A 16,289-nucleotide genomic window follows, 5' to 3' on the forward strand; every position below is an offset into this window, starting at 1 on the left:
ACTGTAACTCCGGTCCCCAGTAACAAATCACGCTGATTTTTGGACTGTGGCATCTGGGGACAGAGAGCTTAAAAATGACACCCTGGAAGTGCCGCTCCACCGGGATTACCCTGAAACCGCCACCCCTAGGTACTGGGATTCTGTGGGACTGTGGCTGCTATGGATGTGCCGGTCGGTCTGGAGGGGGGGGGTGGCAGGAAATATGTGGGATTGTCCAGGGTCTTATCAAGATGAGCTGTGTGTATAAAAGGAGTGTATGTTTTACAATAAAGAGAGTTCCTGTTTCACCTGAATGCTAGTCTGTCTAGTTATTTGGATGGGCTCCTGCTAAAATCACTTTTCTGGACTACATAGCAGCCTTTTCCAGGCAGAGGAAGGACCCTCTGGCAGAGCTACCTAGTCTGGGTAGCCGGAGTCTGCCACAAGGTGGGACCCTGAGTACTGGTGCTGTCGGGCATCAGAGGTGGCTACAGGTTGTGGTCACTTGCCAGCTACATAGCTGCAGTCGGCAGGGAGGAAGCAGGACCCGTTTGGAGGAGCTACCCAGTCGGGGTATCCGTCACAATTTACTATGACATTTCCCTATACAATTGATCAGGTTGATTCCCGATCACAAAGTTTTTCACAAAGTTATCCTTTTACCCACTCTCCCGGAGCTCTGCCTATTGTTTGTGAAACATTATTATGTACATGCAAATATGGTTTTATTTTATTTTACTTTATCTTATTTTATTTTTTATATATGGTATTATGTAGTAATACGAACATATTTTTATTTCATATTTATGAATTAAAAAAAATAATAAAATAAAGTAAATATATTATGGATGTCATATACATATATAAAGAAAGAACATATCAATCGTATTGCCACAATATATAGTCATATCTGTTACGTCACATTTATACAAAGTATATTAGGAATAAACTTCACATTTTCTGTATTTTCTTAGATTCTATATAATAGCATAAAAAGAATAAACATGTAGTAATGCACAATATATATATATATGATATAGAGAATATAAACTTTTGAAGCTTTTGAAGCTTTTTAAACCCAGAATAATGTAATAGACGAACAACAAATTGTGGCTTACAATATATAGGAACTAAAAATATTAAGCTAGAAAGTACCTTAGCCACCTGATTCTGGGTAGTTAGGGAGATATTAATTTTAAGTGCAGTATGTTTCAAGGGAAACTACGTAAGAATGCTCTGGCATACTCACATAGTGCCAGAGTTCTATATATATGGGGGGGGGCGGAGAATAATCATGTATTTTCTTATTTGGGAGTAAGAGCCTTTGAATATATAACTTCTGTGTAGATGCTCTCATGTTGAGGTAAACTAGTGGACCATAGAGGAGAGTTTGAAATATGGGACATCACTATTTAGCAATTAATGAATATTAAATGGAAGGAGACCAGTGTAGCTTTCCTGTTATTTCTGGTATCTTACGCCTAGATTTAGAGTTCTGCGTTAGCCATCGAAAGCAGCGTTAAGGGCTCCTAACGCTGCTTATGGCCGCCCGCTGGTATTTAGAGTCAGCCAGGAAAGGGTCTAACGCTATCTTTCAAGCCATGACTTTTCCATACCGCAGATCCCCTTACGCCAATTGCGTATCCTATCTTTTCAATGGGATCTTCCTAACGCCGGTATTTAGAGCCTTGGCTGAAGTGAGCGGTACACCCTCTACCGACAAGTCTCCAGCCACAGAAAAAAGTCAGTAGTTAAGAGCTTTCTGGGCTAACGCCGGTTTATAAAGCTCTTAACTACTGTGCTCTAAAGTACACTAACACCCATAAACTACCTATGTACCCCGAAACCGAGGTCCCCCCACATCGCCGCCACTCTAATAATTTTTTTTAACCACTAATCTGCCGACCGCACATCGCTGCCACCTACATTATCCCTATGAACCCCTAATCTGCTGCCCCTAACATCGCCGACACCTACATAATATTTATTAACCCCTAATCTGCCCCCCCAACGTCGCTGCTACCTACCTACACTTATTAACCCCTAATCTGCCGACCGGACCGCGCCACTACTCTAATAAATGTATTAACCCCTAATCCGCCGCACTCCCGCCTCGCAAACCCTATAATAAATAGTATTAACCCCTAATCTGCCCTCCCTAACATCGCCGCCACCTAACTTCAAGTATTAACCCCTAATCTGCCGACCGGACCTCGCCGCTACTCTAATAAATGTATTAAAGGGACATTAAACCCAAACATTTTCTTTCATGATTCCGACAGATAATACAATTTTAAACAACATTCAAATTTACTTCTATTATCTAATTTGCTTCATTCTTTAGATATCCTTTGATAAATAAATAGCAATGCACATGGAGCCAATCACATAAGACAAATATGTGCAGCCACCAATCAGAAGCTACTGAGCCTATCTAGATATGCTTTTCAGGAAAGATTTTCAAGAGAATGAAGCAAATTAGATAATAGAAGTAAATTAGAAAGTTGTTAAAAATGGTATTCTCTATCTGAATCATTAAAGAAAAAATGTGGGTTTAATGTCCCTTTAACCCCTAAAGCTAACCCTAACACCCCCCTAAGTTAAATATAATTTTAATCTAACGAAATAAATTAACTCTTATTAACTAAAGTATTCCTATTTAAATCTAAATACTTACCTGTACAATAAACCCTAATATAGCTACAATATAACGAATAATTATATTGTAGCTATTTTAGGATTTATATTTATTTTACAGGCAACTTTGTATTTATTTTAACTAGGTACAATAGCTATTGAATAGTTATTAACTTTTTAATAGCTACCTAGTTAAAATAATTACAAAATTACCGGTAAAATAAATCCTAACCTAAGTTACAATTAAACCTAACACTACACTATCAATAAATTAATTAAATACATTAGCTACAATTACATACAATTAAATACACTAAACTAAATTACCAAAAAAAACAAACACTAAATTACAAAAAATAAAAAAAGATTACAAGAATTTTAAGCTAATTACACCTACTCTAAGCCCCCTAATAAAATAACAAAGCCCCCCAAAATAAAAAAAAAAATTCCCTACCCTATTCTAAATTACAAAAGTTAACAGCTCTATTACCAGCCCTTAAAAGGGCTTTTTGTGGGGCATGCCCCAAAGTAATCAGCTCTTTTGCCTGTAAAAAAACCCCCACAATACCACCCCCCAACATTACAACCCACCACCCACATACCCCTACTCTAACCCAAACCCCCCTTAAATAAACCTAACACTACCCCCCTGAAGATCTCCCTACCTTGAGTCGTCTTCACCCAACCGGGCACCGATGGACCAAAAGAGGACATCCGTAGCGGCAGAAGTCTTCATCCTATCCTGGCAGAAGAGGACATCCGGACCGGCAGACATCTTCATCCAAGCGGCATCTTCTATCTTCATCCATCCAACGAGGAGCGGCTCCATATTCAAGACCTCCGGCGTGGAACATCCTCTTCCTTCCGACGACTACCGAGGAATGAAGGTTCCTTTAAGTGACGTCATCCAAGATGGCGTCCCTCGAATTCCGATTGGCTGATAGGATTTTATCAGCCAATCGGAATTAAGGTAGGAAAAATCTGATTGGCTGATTGAATCAGCCAATCAGATTCAAGTTCAATCCGATTGGCTGATCCAATCAGCCAATCAGATTGAGTTTGCATTCTATTGGCGCCGGAGGTCTTTAAGATGGAGCCGCTCCTCGTCGGATGGATGAAGATAGAAGATGCCGCTTGGATGGAGATATCTGCCGGTCCGGATGTCCTCTTCTGCCCGGATAGGATGAAGACTTCTGCCGCTACGGATGTCCTCTTTTGGTCCATCGGTGCCCGGTTGGGTGAAGACGACTCAAGGTAGGGAGATCTTCAGGGGGGTAGTGTTAGGTTTATTTAAGGGGGGTTTGGGTTAGAGTAGGGGTATGTGGGTGGTGGGTTGTAATGTTGGGGGGTGGTATTGTGGGTTTTTTTTACAGGCAAAAGAGCTGATTACTTTGGGGCATGCCCCACAAAAAGCCCTTTTAAGGGCTGGTAATAGAGCTGTTAACTTTTGTAATTTAGAATAGGGTAGGGAATTTTTTTTTTTATTTTGGGGGGCTTTGTTATTTTATTAGGGGGCTTAGAGTAGGTGTAATTAGCTTAAAATTCTTGTAATATTTTTTTTTGTTATTTAGTTTAGTGTATTTAATTGTATGTAATTGTAGGTAATTTATTTAATTAATTTATTGATAGTGTAATGTTAGGTTTAATTGTAACTTAGGTTAGGATTTATTTTACAGGTAATTTTGTAATTATTTTAACTAGGTAGCTATTAAATAGTTAATAACTATTTAATAGCTATTGTACCTAGTTAAAATAAATACAAAGTTGCCTGTAAAATAAATATAAATCCTAAAATAGCTACAATGTAATTATTCGTTATATTGTAGCTATATTAGGGTTTATTTTACAGGTAAGTATTTAGTTTTAAATAGGAATACTTTAGTTAATAAGAGTTCATTTATTTCGTTAGATGAAAAATATATTTAACTTAGGGGGGTGTTAGGGTTAGACTTAGCTTTAGGGGTTAATACATTTATTAGAGTAGCGTCGAGGTCCGGTCAGCAGATTAGGGGTTAATACTTGAAGTTAGGTGGCTGCGATGTTAGGGAGGGCAGATAAGGGGTTAATACTATTTATTATAGGGTTTGTGAGGCGAGAGTGCGGCGGTTTAGGGGTTAATAACTTTATTAGAGTAGCGGCGAAGTCCGGTCGGCAGATTGGGGGTTAATAAGTGTAGGTAAGGTAGCAGGGACATTGGGGTGGGCAGATTAGGGGTTAATAAATATTATGTAGGTGTCGGCGATGTTGGGGGCAGCAGATTAGGGGTACATAGGGATAATGTAGGTTGCGGCGGTGTCCGGAGCGGAAGATTAGGGGTTAATTGTGTAATGCAGGTGACAGGGATAGCGGGGGCGGCAGATTATGGGTTAATAAGTGTAAGGTTAGGGGTGTTTAGACTCAGGGTACATGTTAGGGTGTTAGGTGCAGACTTAGAAACTGTTTCTCCATAGGAAACAATGGGGCTGCGTTAGCAGCGTAACGCTGCTTTTTTGCAGGTGTTAGGTTTTTTTTCTGCCCAAACTGCCCCATTGTTTCCTATGGGGAAATCGTGCACGAGCACATTTTTCCAGCTAGCTGCTACCGTAAGCAACGCTGGTATTGAGGGTTGAAGTGGCAGTAAATTCAGTTCAACGCACCCTTTTTGGAACCTAACGCAGCCCTTCAGAGAACTCTAAATACCAGCGTTGTCTTAAGGGTGCGCTGGAAAAAAAAGCAGCGTTAACTACGCGGGTCTTTACCGACAAAACTCTAAATCTAGGCGTTAGTGTTTATTAAGCAGCTTACTATATTGTAGCTAACAGTGTGAGAGACTCGTCTATTATGGAGAGCATCAGCCTTCTATTAACCAACCACTACGGAAAGGATGCATAGCTGGCAGCTTACGTTAGAGTGAATAATGGAGTAGGGAAGTGATATTTAATAAAATGTTGAGAAACATCTGGAGATGTACCACATATAATAAAAAACTTGGGAGTGAGAAGTAAATTCTAAATATAAGTGACCCCAATTTAAGATTATACCTGCTTCCATAACATTAAAGTGTAATATAGCTTACATTAATTCAGAAAGAGACACGAAGACATCTAAACTGTCATAAATGACTCCCGTCATCTGGGTATGGGCCCTATACACAGCGATAGATAGGTAGATATAAAGAAACAGATGTATATAACTAAGAGATAAAATGACACAGGAAGCATATGTGTACAATAAAAGAGAATGTTACCTCACGCAAAGTGTCAAAGACACCCTTTTCTTAGCATATTAGTGCCTTACTGGAGATGTCTATACTACTGCTTCATGTTAAAAAAATCATTAATTTGGCCAGGGACATTTAACCATTTCTGAATACTGCCCCTATTTTACTGATGTTCCTTCCCTAAAAAAAAAATGATATCATGAAGCTAATATCAATAATGAGAGCCATGTCTTGAGTAATTATAATAAAGTGGGCTGATCTTACAGATGGTGTTTAAACAAAAAATTGTATACATATTAGACATATTAATCTCTCTGCATATTCTTAGAATCAGAGCATAACTATAGCTCAGTAGACAATGCCTACCAGAATATTAACATAAGATGTAATAAATAAGTATGAGTATTTAAATAATAGCATTTCTCTAACTATGGTAAACTAAATAGAGATAACTATCACAATTGAACTAGTATTAACTTTAAAATATTAATGTCTCATTAGTGCTATATACTCCAAATCTGTTAGGAGATAATATGTCAAACTCATACACAGAATATAACAAAGCCTTATAGGAATACTAGGCATATATACTTCATAGACAAAGGATTTATATTAGTACTTGGCTCAATTTGTCATTGGCAAATAAGCATTAGCAGTCCATTAACTATAATAATCAGAATAGAAGTAACAATCAAAACTGTACCAATATTGTCCTTAGGATGTCCAACTCTCAAGGGTACCTTATACTTCCAACAAAAAGGTTTTGTTTTGAGATAAAATGGGTACGCAAGCTCCCAATATGATATTGAGACCAAATAATAAATCTTAGGGTTAACTAAGTTTTATTTTATATCTCACATTGCCAGTCTTACTATGACTTTGAGATCTGTTTATCCTGACAGGGGAATTTTAGCCTACTCCGGTTTTAGCTGTGATATTAGCCAGTCTCTTAGAGTTCCAGTGCACCTCCATTACAATTAGGAGTCGTGGGATATAGGAAGAACACTGTGACATCAATTGGGGATCACTATCCCCTATTAGTTCCAAGAATGGGTCGGCTATCGCAACCATGTTAATGTAGGAGCTATTGCTCTTAGGAAGTTGTGTTGTATCCCCTGTGTAGTCAGCGCACTGTCGCCATGATTCCCTATTGCTCCTGAAGTCATAAGAGGAGGTGCTAGTCAACATTTTGAGCCCCATTACAGTACCCTTTCCGTCATCTACTTGTATATGAGCAACATTGCGTGGTGCCGTGTTCGCAAGAGCCTCGCACAATACCAGCGTTAGGCTATGAAACTGTTCATAGAGGAGCTGTGCCATCTCAGAATCCCACATGGCTGAGGTTTCCTTCATGGCTTTAATGCTCTCGGACTCACTGATCTAGATATATCCAGTCGATCTCCCGGGCTCTTCTCCAGCCCATATAAACATATTAGGGATCTGTCTTAAGCATCTTAAGAGTATGGATATGTATTAACCCTTCTTTTAATCAAGTTAGAGCTGGGAGCTCAGCAGAAGCACGTCTTGTTCCCTTAGCAGTTTGCTCCGCCCCATATTTATTAATTTTAAACATGCATTTCTCCGTAAATGAATTATGTGATCAGGTTTTTAATCTATTTTTAGTTGCAATATGCAGTAAAATTGCTTAGGAGCACTTTCAACAAACCTTTGTTTGTAAACACTATATTGCAGATTAACATAGTCGGCTCCCTAAACCCCCACGGCTATTGATTTCTAAGCTGTCCTGCTCAATGTAAACAAGGTTGGTTGAAAAGTGGTGACACAATAACCAGGAAGTAAAATACCCAATGAAGTGAATACAGTACCAGGTGACTTCACCACGCTGGTTTGTTTACTACTATGACACTTTAATCACATGGGCAGTATTTGTCCGGTTTTGAAATCAGGTTAGTTTGGCATTTTTTTATATCCTCTGTTGAAGAAGGAACATACTGCAAGAGCCTTCGAAACGCGTAAGGATTCCTTTGGAAACGCCTATGTTCAGGACTTTTATGCCTGGGGAATTATTTGAGCTTGAGACACGCTGTTTTTAATTACCTCACATATATTGAGGTTTTTACATGTAAGCACATTACTTACTTGTTGGATTTGTGTACCAAATAAATAGATGGTGTTGCACTAGTCCTTTTTTGTTTTGTATTTCATGTTCTCCGCTCCTATCACCCCTGACTAAGCCTGAACGCTAACCTACTATCTTCGATGTAGAGACAAGATTTTCCTGGTATCTGTGACTGACCATCTTTACACTGTGTGGCCCTTACCTCATGCTGATTGAGGTACAAGAGTGTGAGTAGAAACCTGAAAGGGTACAGGATTTGTGCTTTCCTTTACTATTCATCAACTGATTATAGTCAGGATTTTTTATAGTTGATTTTAATATATGTTCTCATTTTTTTATGTAAACCTGCTCTTTATTTACATATACAGGGAGTGCAGAATTATTAGGCAAGTTGTATTTTTGAGGATTAATTTTATTATTGAACAACAACCATGTTCTCAATGAACCCAAAAAACTAATTAATATCAAAGATGAATAGTTTTGGAAGTAGTTTTTAGTTTGTTTTTAGTTATAGCTATTTTAGGGGGATATCTGTGTGTGCAGGTGACTATTACTGTGCATAATTATTAGGCAACTTAACAAAAAACAAATATATACCCATTTCAATTATTTATTTTTACCAGTGAAACCAATATAACATCTCAACATTCACAAATATACATTTCTGACATTCAAAAACAAAACAAAAACAAATCAGTGACCAATATAGCCACCTTTCTTTGCAAGGACACTCAAAAGCCTGCCATCCATGGATTCTGTCAGTGTTTTGATCTGTTCACCATCAACATTGCGTGCAGCAGCAACCACGGCCTCCCAGACACTGTTCAGAGAGGTGTACTGTTTTCCCTCCTTGTAAATCTCACATTTGATGATGGACCACAGGTTCTCAATGGGGTTCAGATCAGGTGAACAAGGAGGCCATGTCATTAGATTTTCTTCTTTTATACCCTTTCTTGCCAGACACGCTGTGGAGTACTTGGACGCGTGTGATGGAGCATTGTCCTGCATGAAAATCATGTTTTTCTTGAAGGATGCAGACTTCTTCCTGTACCACTGCTTGAAGAAGGTGTCTTCCAGAAACTGGCAGTAGGACTGGGAGTTGAGCTTGACTCCATCCTCAACCCGAAAAGGCCCCACAAGCTCATCTTTGATGATACCAGCCCAAACCAATACTCCACCTCCACCTTGCTGGCGTCTGAGTCGGACTGGAGCTCTCTGCCCTTTACCAATCCAGCCACGGGCCCATCCATCTGGCCCATCAAGACTCACTCTCATTTCATCAGTCCATAAAACCTTAGAAAAATCAGTCTTGAGATATTTCTTGGCCCAGTCTTGACGTTTCAGCTTGTGTGTCTTGTTCAGTGGTGGTCGTCTTTCAGCCTTTCTTACCTTGGCCATGTCTCTGAGTATTGCACACCTTGTGCTTTTGGGCACTCCAGTGATGTTGCAGCTCTGAAATATGGCCAAACTGGTGGCAAGTGGCATCTTGGCAGCTGCACGCTTGACTTTTCTCAGTTCATGGGCAGTTATTTTGCGCCTTGGTTTTTCCACACGCTTCTTGCGACCCTGTTGACTATTTTGAATGAAACGCTTGATTGTTCGATGATCACGCTTCAGAAGCTTTGCAATTTTAAGAGTGCTGCATCCCTCTGCAAGATATCTCACTATTTTTGACTTTTCTGAGCCTGTCAAGTCCTTCTTTTGACCCATTTTGCCAAAGGAAAGGAAGTTGCCTAATAATTATGCACACCTGATATAGGGTGTTGATGTCATTAGACCACACCCCTTCTCATTACAGAGATGCACATCACCTAATATGCTTAATTGGTAGTAGGCTTTCGAGCCTATACAGCTTGGAGTAAGACAACATGCATAAAGAGGATGATGTGGTCAAAATACTAATTTGCCTAATAATTCTGCACTCCCTGTATAGTGATTTATAAAGGCAAACTTTAGCTGGATAGCTGTTTGTCTCACTATGTAGGATGCTGGATATGAATGAGAGACTGCTAAATTACACTATAGTGTTAAAAAAACAAAGATTATTTGTGGTTTCTGTCCATGCTGGTTAGTTTTGATCATAGGTCCTAAGACGCTTTATTGGAGTCATGACCTCAACTACCTCTACCCATGAACCATCCAGGTCCTGATTCTTAGGGAATAAATAATTTGTCTCTGTCCAAAGAGACACTGTGAGGCCTATCTATCAAGCCATCAACTTTCTTGCATTTGACGGCACCAATACACTCGCCTGACATCGCGGTCGCGGACCTGAAAACAATCTCCATATTTATAAAAAAAAGCCGGCAAAAAGCCACGCACCAAGTACGGGGCGATGAGCAGCGGACTGTTGTTAACTAGCAGTCAACGATCTCACTGCTATTGGGCTTTTTACCAACTTTATTTCTCTTAAGTGTATCCAGTCCACGAATCATCCATTACTTGTGGGATATTCTCCTTCCCAACAGGAAGTTGCAAGAGGATCACCCACAGCAGAGCTGCTATATAGCTCCTCCCCTCACTGCCATATCCAGTCATTTTCTTGCAACTCTCAACTAAGATGGAGGTCGTAAGAGGACTGTGGTGTTTTATACTTAGTTTATTTCTTCAATCAAAAGTTTGTTATTTTTAAATGGTACCGGAGTGTACTGTTTATCTCAGGTAGTATTTAGAAGAAGAATCTGCCTGCGTTTTCTATGATCTTAGCAGAAGTAACTAAGATCCTTTGCTGTTCTCACATATTCTGAGGAGTGAGGTAACTTCAGAGGGGGAATAACGTGCAGGTTTTCCTGTAATAAGGTATGTGCAGTTAAAATATTTTTCTAGGGATGGAATCTGCTAGAAAATGCTGCTGATACCGAAGTAATGTAAGTAAAGCCTTAAATGCAGTGATAGCGACTGGTATCAGGCTTATTAATAGAGATACATACTCTTATAAAAGTGTATTTTAAAACGTTTGCTGGCATGTTTAATCGTTTTTTACATATGTTTGGTGATAAAACTTATTGGGGCCTAGTTTTTTCCACATGGCTGGCTTGAATTTTGCCTAGAAACAGTTCCCTGAGGCTTCCCACTGTTGTAATATGAGTGGGAGGGGCCTATTTTAGCGTTTTTTTTTGCACAGCAAAAATTACAGACACAGACATCCAGCTTCTTCCTGCATGATCCAGGACTTCTCTGAAGGGCTCAAAAGGCTTCAAAAGTCGTATTGAGGGAGGTAAAAAGCCACAGTAGAGCTGTGGCAGTTGTTGTGACTGTTTAAAAAACGTTTTTGTCATTTGTTATTCCGTTTTTGGTATTAAGGGGTTAATCATCCATATGCAAGTGGGTGCAATGCTCTGCTAACTTATTACATACACTGTAAAAATTTCGTTAGTGTAACTGCATTTTTTCACTGTTATTTCAAAATTTGGGAAAATTTGTGTTTCTTAAAGGCGCAGTAACGTTTTTTTATATTGCTTGTAAACTTGTTTTAAAGTGTTTTCCAAGCTTGCTAGTCTCATTGCTAGTCTGTTTAAACATGTCTGACACAGAGGAACCTACTTGTTCATTATGTTTGAAAGCCATGGTGGAGCCCCATAGGAGAATGTGTACTAAATGTATTGATTTCACCTTAAACAGTAAAGATCAGTCTTTATCTATAAAAGAATTATCACCAGAGGGTTCTGTCAAGGGGGAAGTTATGCCGACTAACTCTCCCCACGTGTAAGACCCTTCGCCTCCCGCTCAGGGGACGCACGCTAATATGGCGCCAATTACATCAGGGACGCCCATAGCGATTACCTTGCAGGACATGGCTGCAATCATGAATAATACCCTGTCAGAGGTATTATCTAGATTGCCTGAATTAAGAGGCAACCGCGATAGCTCTGGGGTTAGGAGAGATACAGAGCGCACAAATGCTGTTAGAGCCATGTCTGATACTGCGTCACAGTATGCAGAACATGAGGACAGAGAGCTTCAGTCTGTGGGTGACATCTCTGACTCGGGGAAACCTGATTCAGAGATTTCTCATTTTAAATTTAAGCTTGAAAACCTCCGTGTATTGCTTGGGGAGGTATTAGCTGCTCTGAATGACTGTAACACAGTTGCAATTCCAGAGAAATTGTGTAGGCTGGATAGATACTATGTGGTGCCGGTGTGTACTGATGTTTTTCCTATACCTAAAAGGCTTACAGAAATTATTAGCAAGGAGTGGGATAGACCCGGTGTGCCCTTTTTCCCACCTCCTATATTTAGAAAAATGTTTCCAATAGACGCCAATACACAGGACTTATGGCAGACGGTCCCTAAGGTGGAGGGAGCAGTTTCTACTTTAGCAAAGCGTACCACTATCCCGGTTGAGGACAGTTGTGCTTTTTCAGATCCAATGGATAAAAAATTGGAGAGTTACCTTAAGAAAATGTTTATTCAACAAGGTTTTATTTTACAGCCCCTTGCATGCATTGCGCCTGTCACTGCTGCGGCGGCATTCTGGTTTGAGGCCCTGGAAGAGGCCATCCAGACAGCTCCATTGAATGAAATTATTGACAAGCTTAGAACGCTTAAGGTAGCTAACTCATTTGTTTCTGATGCCATTGTTCATTTGACTAAACTAACGGCTAAGAATTCCGGATTCACCATCCAGGCGCATAGGGCGCTATGGCTTAAATCCTGGGCAGCTGACGTGACTTCAAAGTCTAAATTACTCAACATTCCTTTCAAGGGGCAGACCTTATTCGGGCCTGGCTTGAAGGAAATTATTGCTAACATTACTGGAGGCAAGGGTCATACCCTTCCTCAGGACAGGGCCAAATCAAAGGCCAAACAGTCTAATTTTCGTGCCTTTCGAAATTTCAAGGCAGGAGCAGCATCAACTTCCTCCGCTTCAAAACAAGAGGGAACTGTTGCTCATTCCAGACAGGCCTGGAAACCTAACCAGTCCTGGAACAAGGGCAAGCAGGCCAGAAAGCCTGCTGCTGCCCCCAAGACAGCATGAAGGAACGGCCCCCTATCCGGAAACGGATCTAGTGGGGGGCAGACTTTCTCTCTTCGCCCAGGCGTGGGCAAGAGATGTTCAGGATCCCTGGGCGTTGGAGATCATATCTCAGGGATATCTTCTGGACTTCAAAGCTTCTCCTCCACAAGGGAGATTTTATCTTCATTTTTCAAGGTTATCAGCAAACCAGATAAAGAAAGAGGCATTCCTAAGCTGTGTGCAAGACCTCCTAGTAATGGGAGTGATCCATCCAGTTCCGCGGACGGAACAAGGACAGGGATTTTATTCAAATCTGTTTGTGGTTCCCAAGAAAGAGGGAACCTTCTGACCAATCTTGGATCTAAAGATCTTAAACAAATTCCTCAGAGTTCCATCATTCAAAATGGAAACTATTCGGACCATCCTACCCATGATCCAAGAGGGTCAGTACATGACCACAGTGGACTTAAAGGATGCCTACCTTCACATACCGATTCACAAAGATCATCATCGGTTCCTAAGGTTTGCCTTTCTAGACAGGCATTACCAATTTGTAGCTCTTCCCTTCGGGTTGGCCACTGCCCCAAGAATTTTTACAAAGGTTCTGGGCTCACTTCTGACTCACTTCTGTTTCGATCAGCCAATTGAATGCGAGCTCAATCTGATTGGCTGATTGGATCAGCCAATCGGATTGAACTTGAATCTGATTGGCTGATTCAATCAGCCAATCAGATTTTTCCTACCTTAATTCCGATTGGCTGATAGAATCCTATCAGCCAATCGGAATTGAAGGGACGCCATCTTGGATGACGTCCCTTAAAGGAGCCTTCATTCATCGGTAGTCCGTCGGTAAAGAAGGATGTTCCGCGTTGGCGGGATGAAGATTGAAGACCCGGCTTGGAAGATGACATCGCCTGGATAGAAGACTTCTTCAGCGCCTCTTGGAAGATGACATCGCCCGGATGGAAGAATTCTTTAGCGCCGCTTGGAGGATCACTTCATCGGATGGAAGATTTCTTCAGCGCCCCTTGGATGATCACTTCTGCCGCTCTGGATGTCCTCTTCGGTTCCATCGCTGCTCGGCTGAGTGAAAACAAGGTAGGATGATCTTCAGGGGATTAGTGTTAGGTTATTTTAAGGGGGGTTTGGGCTAGATTAGAGGTATGTGGGTGGTGGGTTTTAATATTGGGGGGGGTTGTATTTTTCTTTTACAGGCAAAAGAGCTGAATTCTTTGGGGCATGCCCCACAAATGGCCCTTTTAAGGGCTGGTAAGGTAAAGAGCTTTGAACTTTTTAAATTTAGAATAGGGTAGGGCATTTTTTTATTTTGGGGGGGGTTTGTTATTTTATTAGGGGGCTTAGATTAGGTGTAAGTAGCTTAAAATTGTAATATTTTTAAAATGTTTGTAACTTATTTTTTTATTTTTTGTAACTTAGCTTTTTTTATTTTTTGTACTTTAGTTAGTTTATGTAATTGTATTTAATTGTAGTTATTTGTAGTTAATTTATTTAATTTATTTAATGATAGTGTAGTGTTAGGTTTAATTGTAACTTAGGTTAGGATTTATTTTACAGGTAATTTTGTATTTTTTTTAGCTAGGTAGTTATTAAATAGTTAATAACTATTTAATAACTATTCTAACTAGCTAAAATAAATACAAAGTTACCTGTAAAATAAAAATAAATCCTAAGACAGCTACAGTATAATTATTATTTATATTGTAGCCATATTAGGGTTTATTTTGAAGGTAAGTATTTAGTTTTAAATAGGAATAATTTATTTAATGATAGTGTAGTGTTAGGTGTAATTGTAACTTAGGTTAGTTTTTATTTTACAGGTTAATTTCTCTTTATTTTAGCTAGGTAAGCTATTAAATAGTTAATAACTATTTAATAGCTATTGTACCTAGTTAAAATAAATTGAAAGTTGCCTGTAAAATAAAAATAAATCCTAAGATAGCTACAATATAATTTTAGAGGTAAGTATTTAGTTTTAAATAGGATTAATTTAGTTAATAAGAGAAATATTATTTAGATTTATTTAATTAATATTTAAGTTAGGGGGGTTTTAGGGTTAGTGTTAGACTTAGGTTTAGGGGCTAATAAATTTATTACAGTGGCGGCGTTGTAGTGGGGGGCAGGATAGGGGTTAATAAATTTATTATAGGTGGCGACGGTGTAGGGGGGGCAGGATAGGGGTTAATAAATTTAATATAGGTTGCGGCGGGTTTAGGGAGCGGCGGTTTAGGGGTCAAACTATTTATTTATTTGCGGCGAGGTGCGGGATCAGCAGGATAGGGGTTAATAACGTTATTATAGAGGGCGGCGGTATAGGGGGGCAGGATAGGGGTTACTAGATATAATGTACGTGGCGGTGGGCTCCGGGAGCGGCGGTTTAGGGGTTAATATGTATAGAGTAGCTTGCGGTGGGCTCCGGGAGTGGCGGTTTAGGGGGTAATAACTTTATTTAGTTGCGGCGGTGTAGGGGGGACAGATTAGTGGTGTTTAGACTCGGGGTACATGTTAGGGTGTTAGGTGCAGACATCTCCCATAGAAATCAATGGGATGTCTGGCAGCAGCGAACTTGTACTTTCGCTATGGTCAGACTCCCATTGATTCCTATGGGATCCGCCGCCTCCAGGGTGGCGGTTTGAAAAGCAGGTACGCTGGGCCGTAAAAGTGCCGAACGTACCTGCTAGTTTTTTGATAACTAGCAAAAGTAGTCAGATTGTGCCGTACTTGTGTGCGGAACATCTGGAGTGACGTAAGAATCGATCTGTGTCGGACTGAGTCCGGCGGATCGAAGTTTACGTCACAAAATTCTACTTTTGCCGGTCTCTAGCCTTTGATATCTAAGGCGAATCAGCCTCGCCACAAATACGCTGCGGAATTCCAGCGTATTTGAGGTTGACGGCTTGATAACTAGGCCCCAAAGTATTAACCCCTATCCCGCCGCTCCTGGACCCCACCACAACTAAATAAAATGTATTAACCCCTAAACCCCTGACCTCCCACATCACTACCACTAACTAAACCTATTAACCCCTAAACCGCCAGCCCCCCACATTGCCATAAACTAAATTAAGCTATTAACCCCTTAACCTAACAACCCGCCAACTTTACATTTAAATAAATAACTATTATCCTACAATTAATTAAACTATATTAAACTATTAATTTACCTACCCTACCAATTATACTAAAATACATTAAACTACCAATTAAATTAACTATATTACATATTTAAAAACCTAACCCTACTCAAATTATTTAAATCTTCAATTAAAAATTTCTAAATGACCAAAAAAATAAACACTGTTACAAAAAATAAAAAACACTGTTACAAAAAATAAAAAACACTAAGTTACAAAAAAATAAAAAAACACAGTATCAAAAATAAAAACTAATTACACCTAATCTAATAGCCCTATCAAAAT

The sequence above is a fragment of the Bombina bombina genome, chromosome 4, assembly GCF_027579735.1.
Source record: "Bombina bombina isolate aBomBom1 chromosome 4, aBomBom1.pri, whole genome shotgun sequence".
Classification (NCBI taxonomy): domain Eukaryota; kingdom Metazoa; phylum Chordata; class Amphibia; order Anura; family Bombinatoridae; genus Bombina; species Bombina bombina.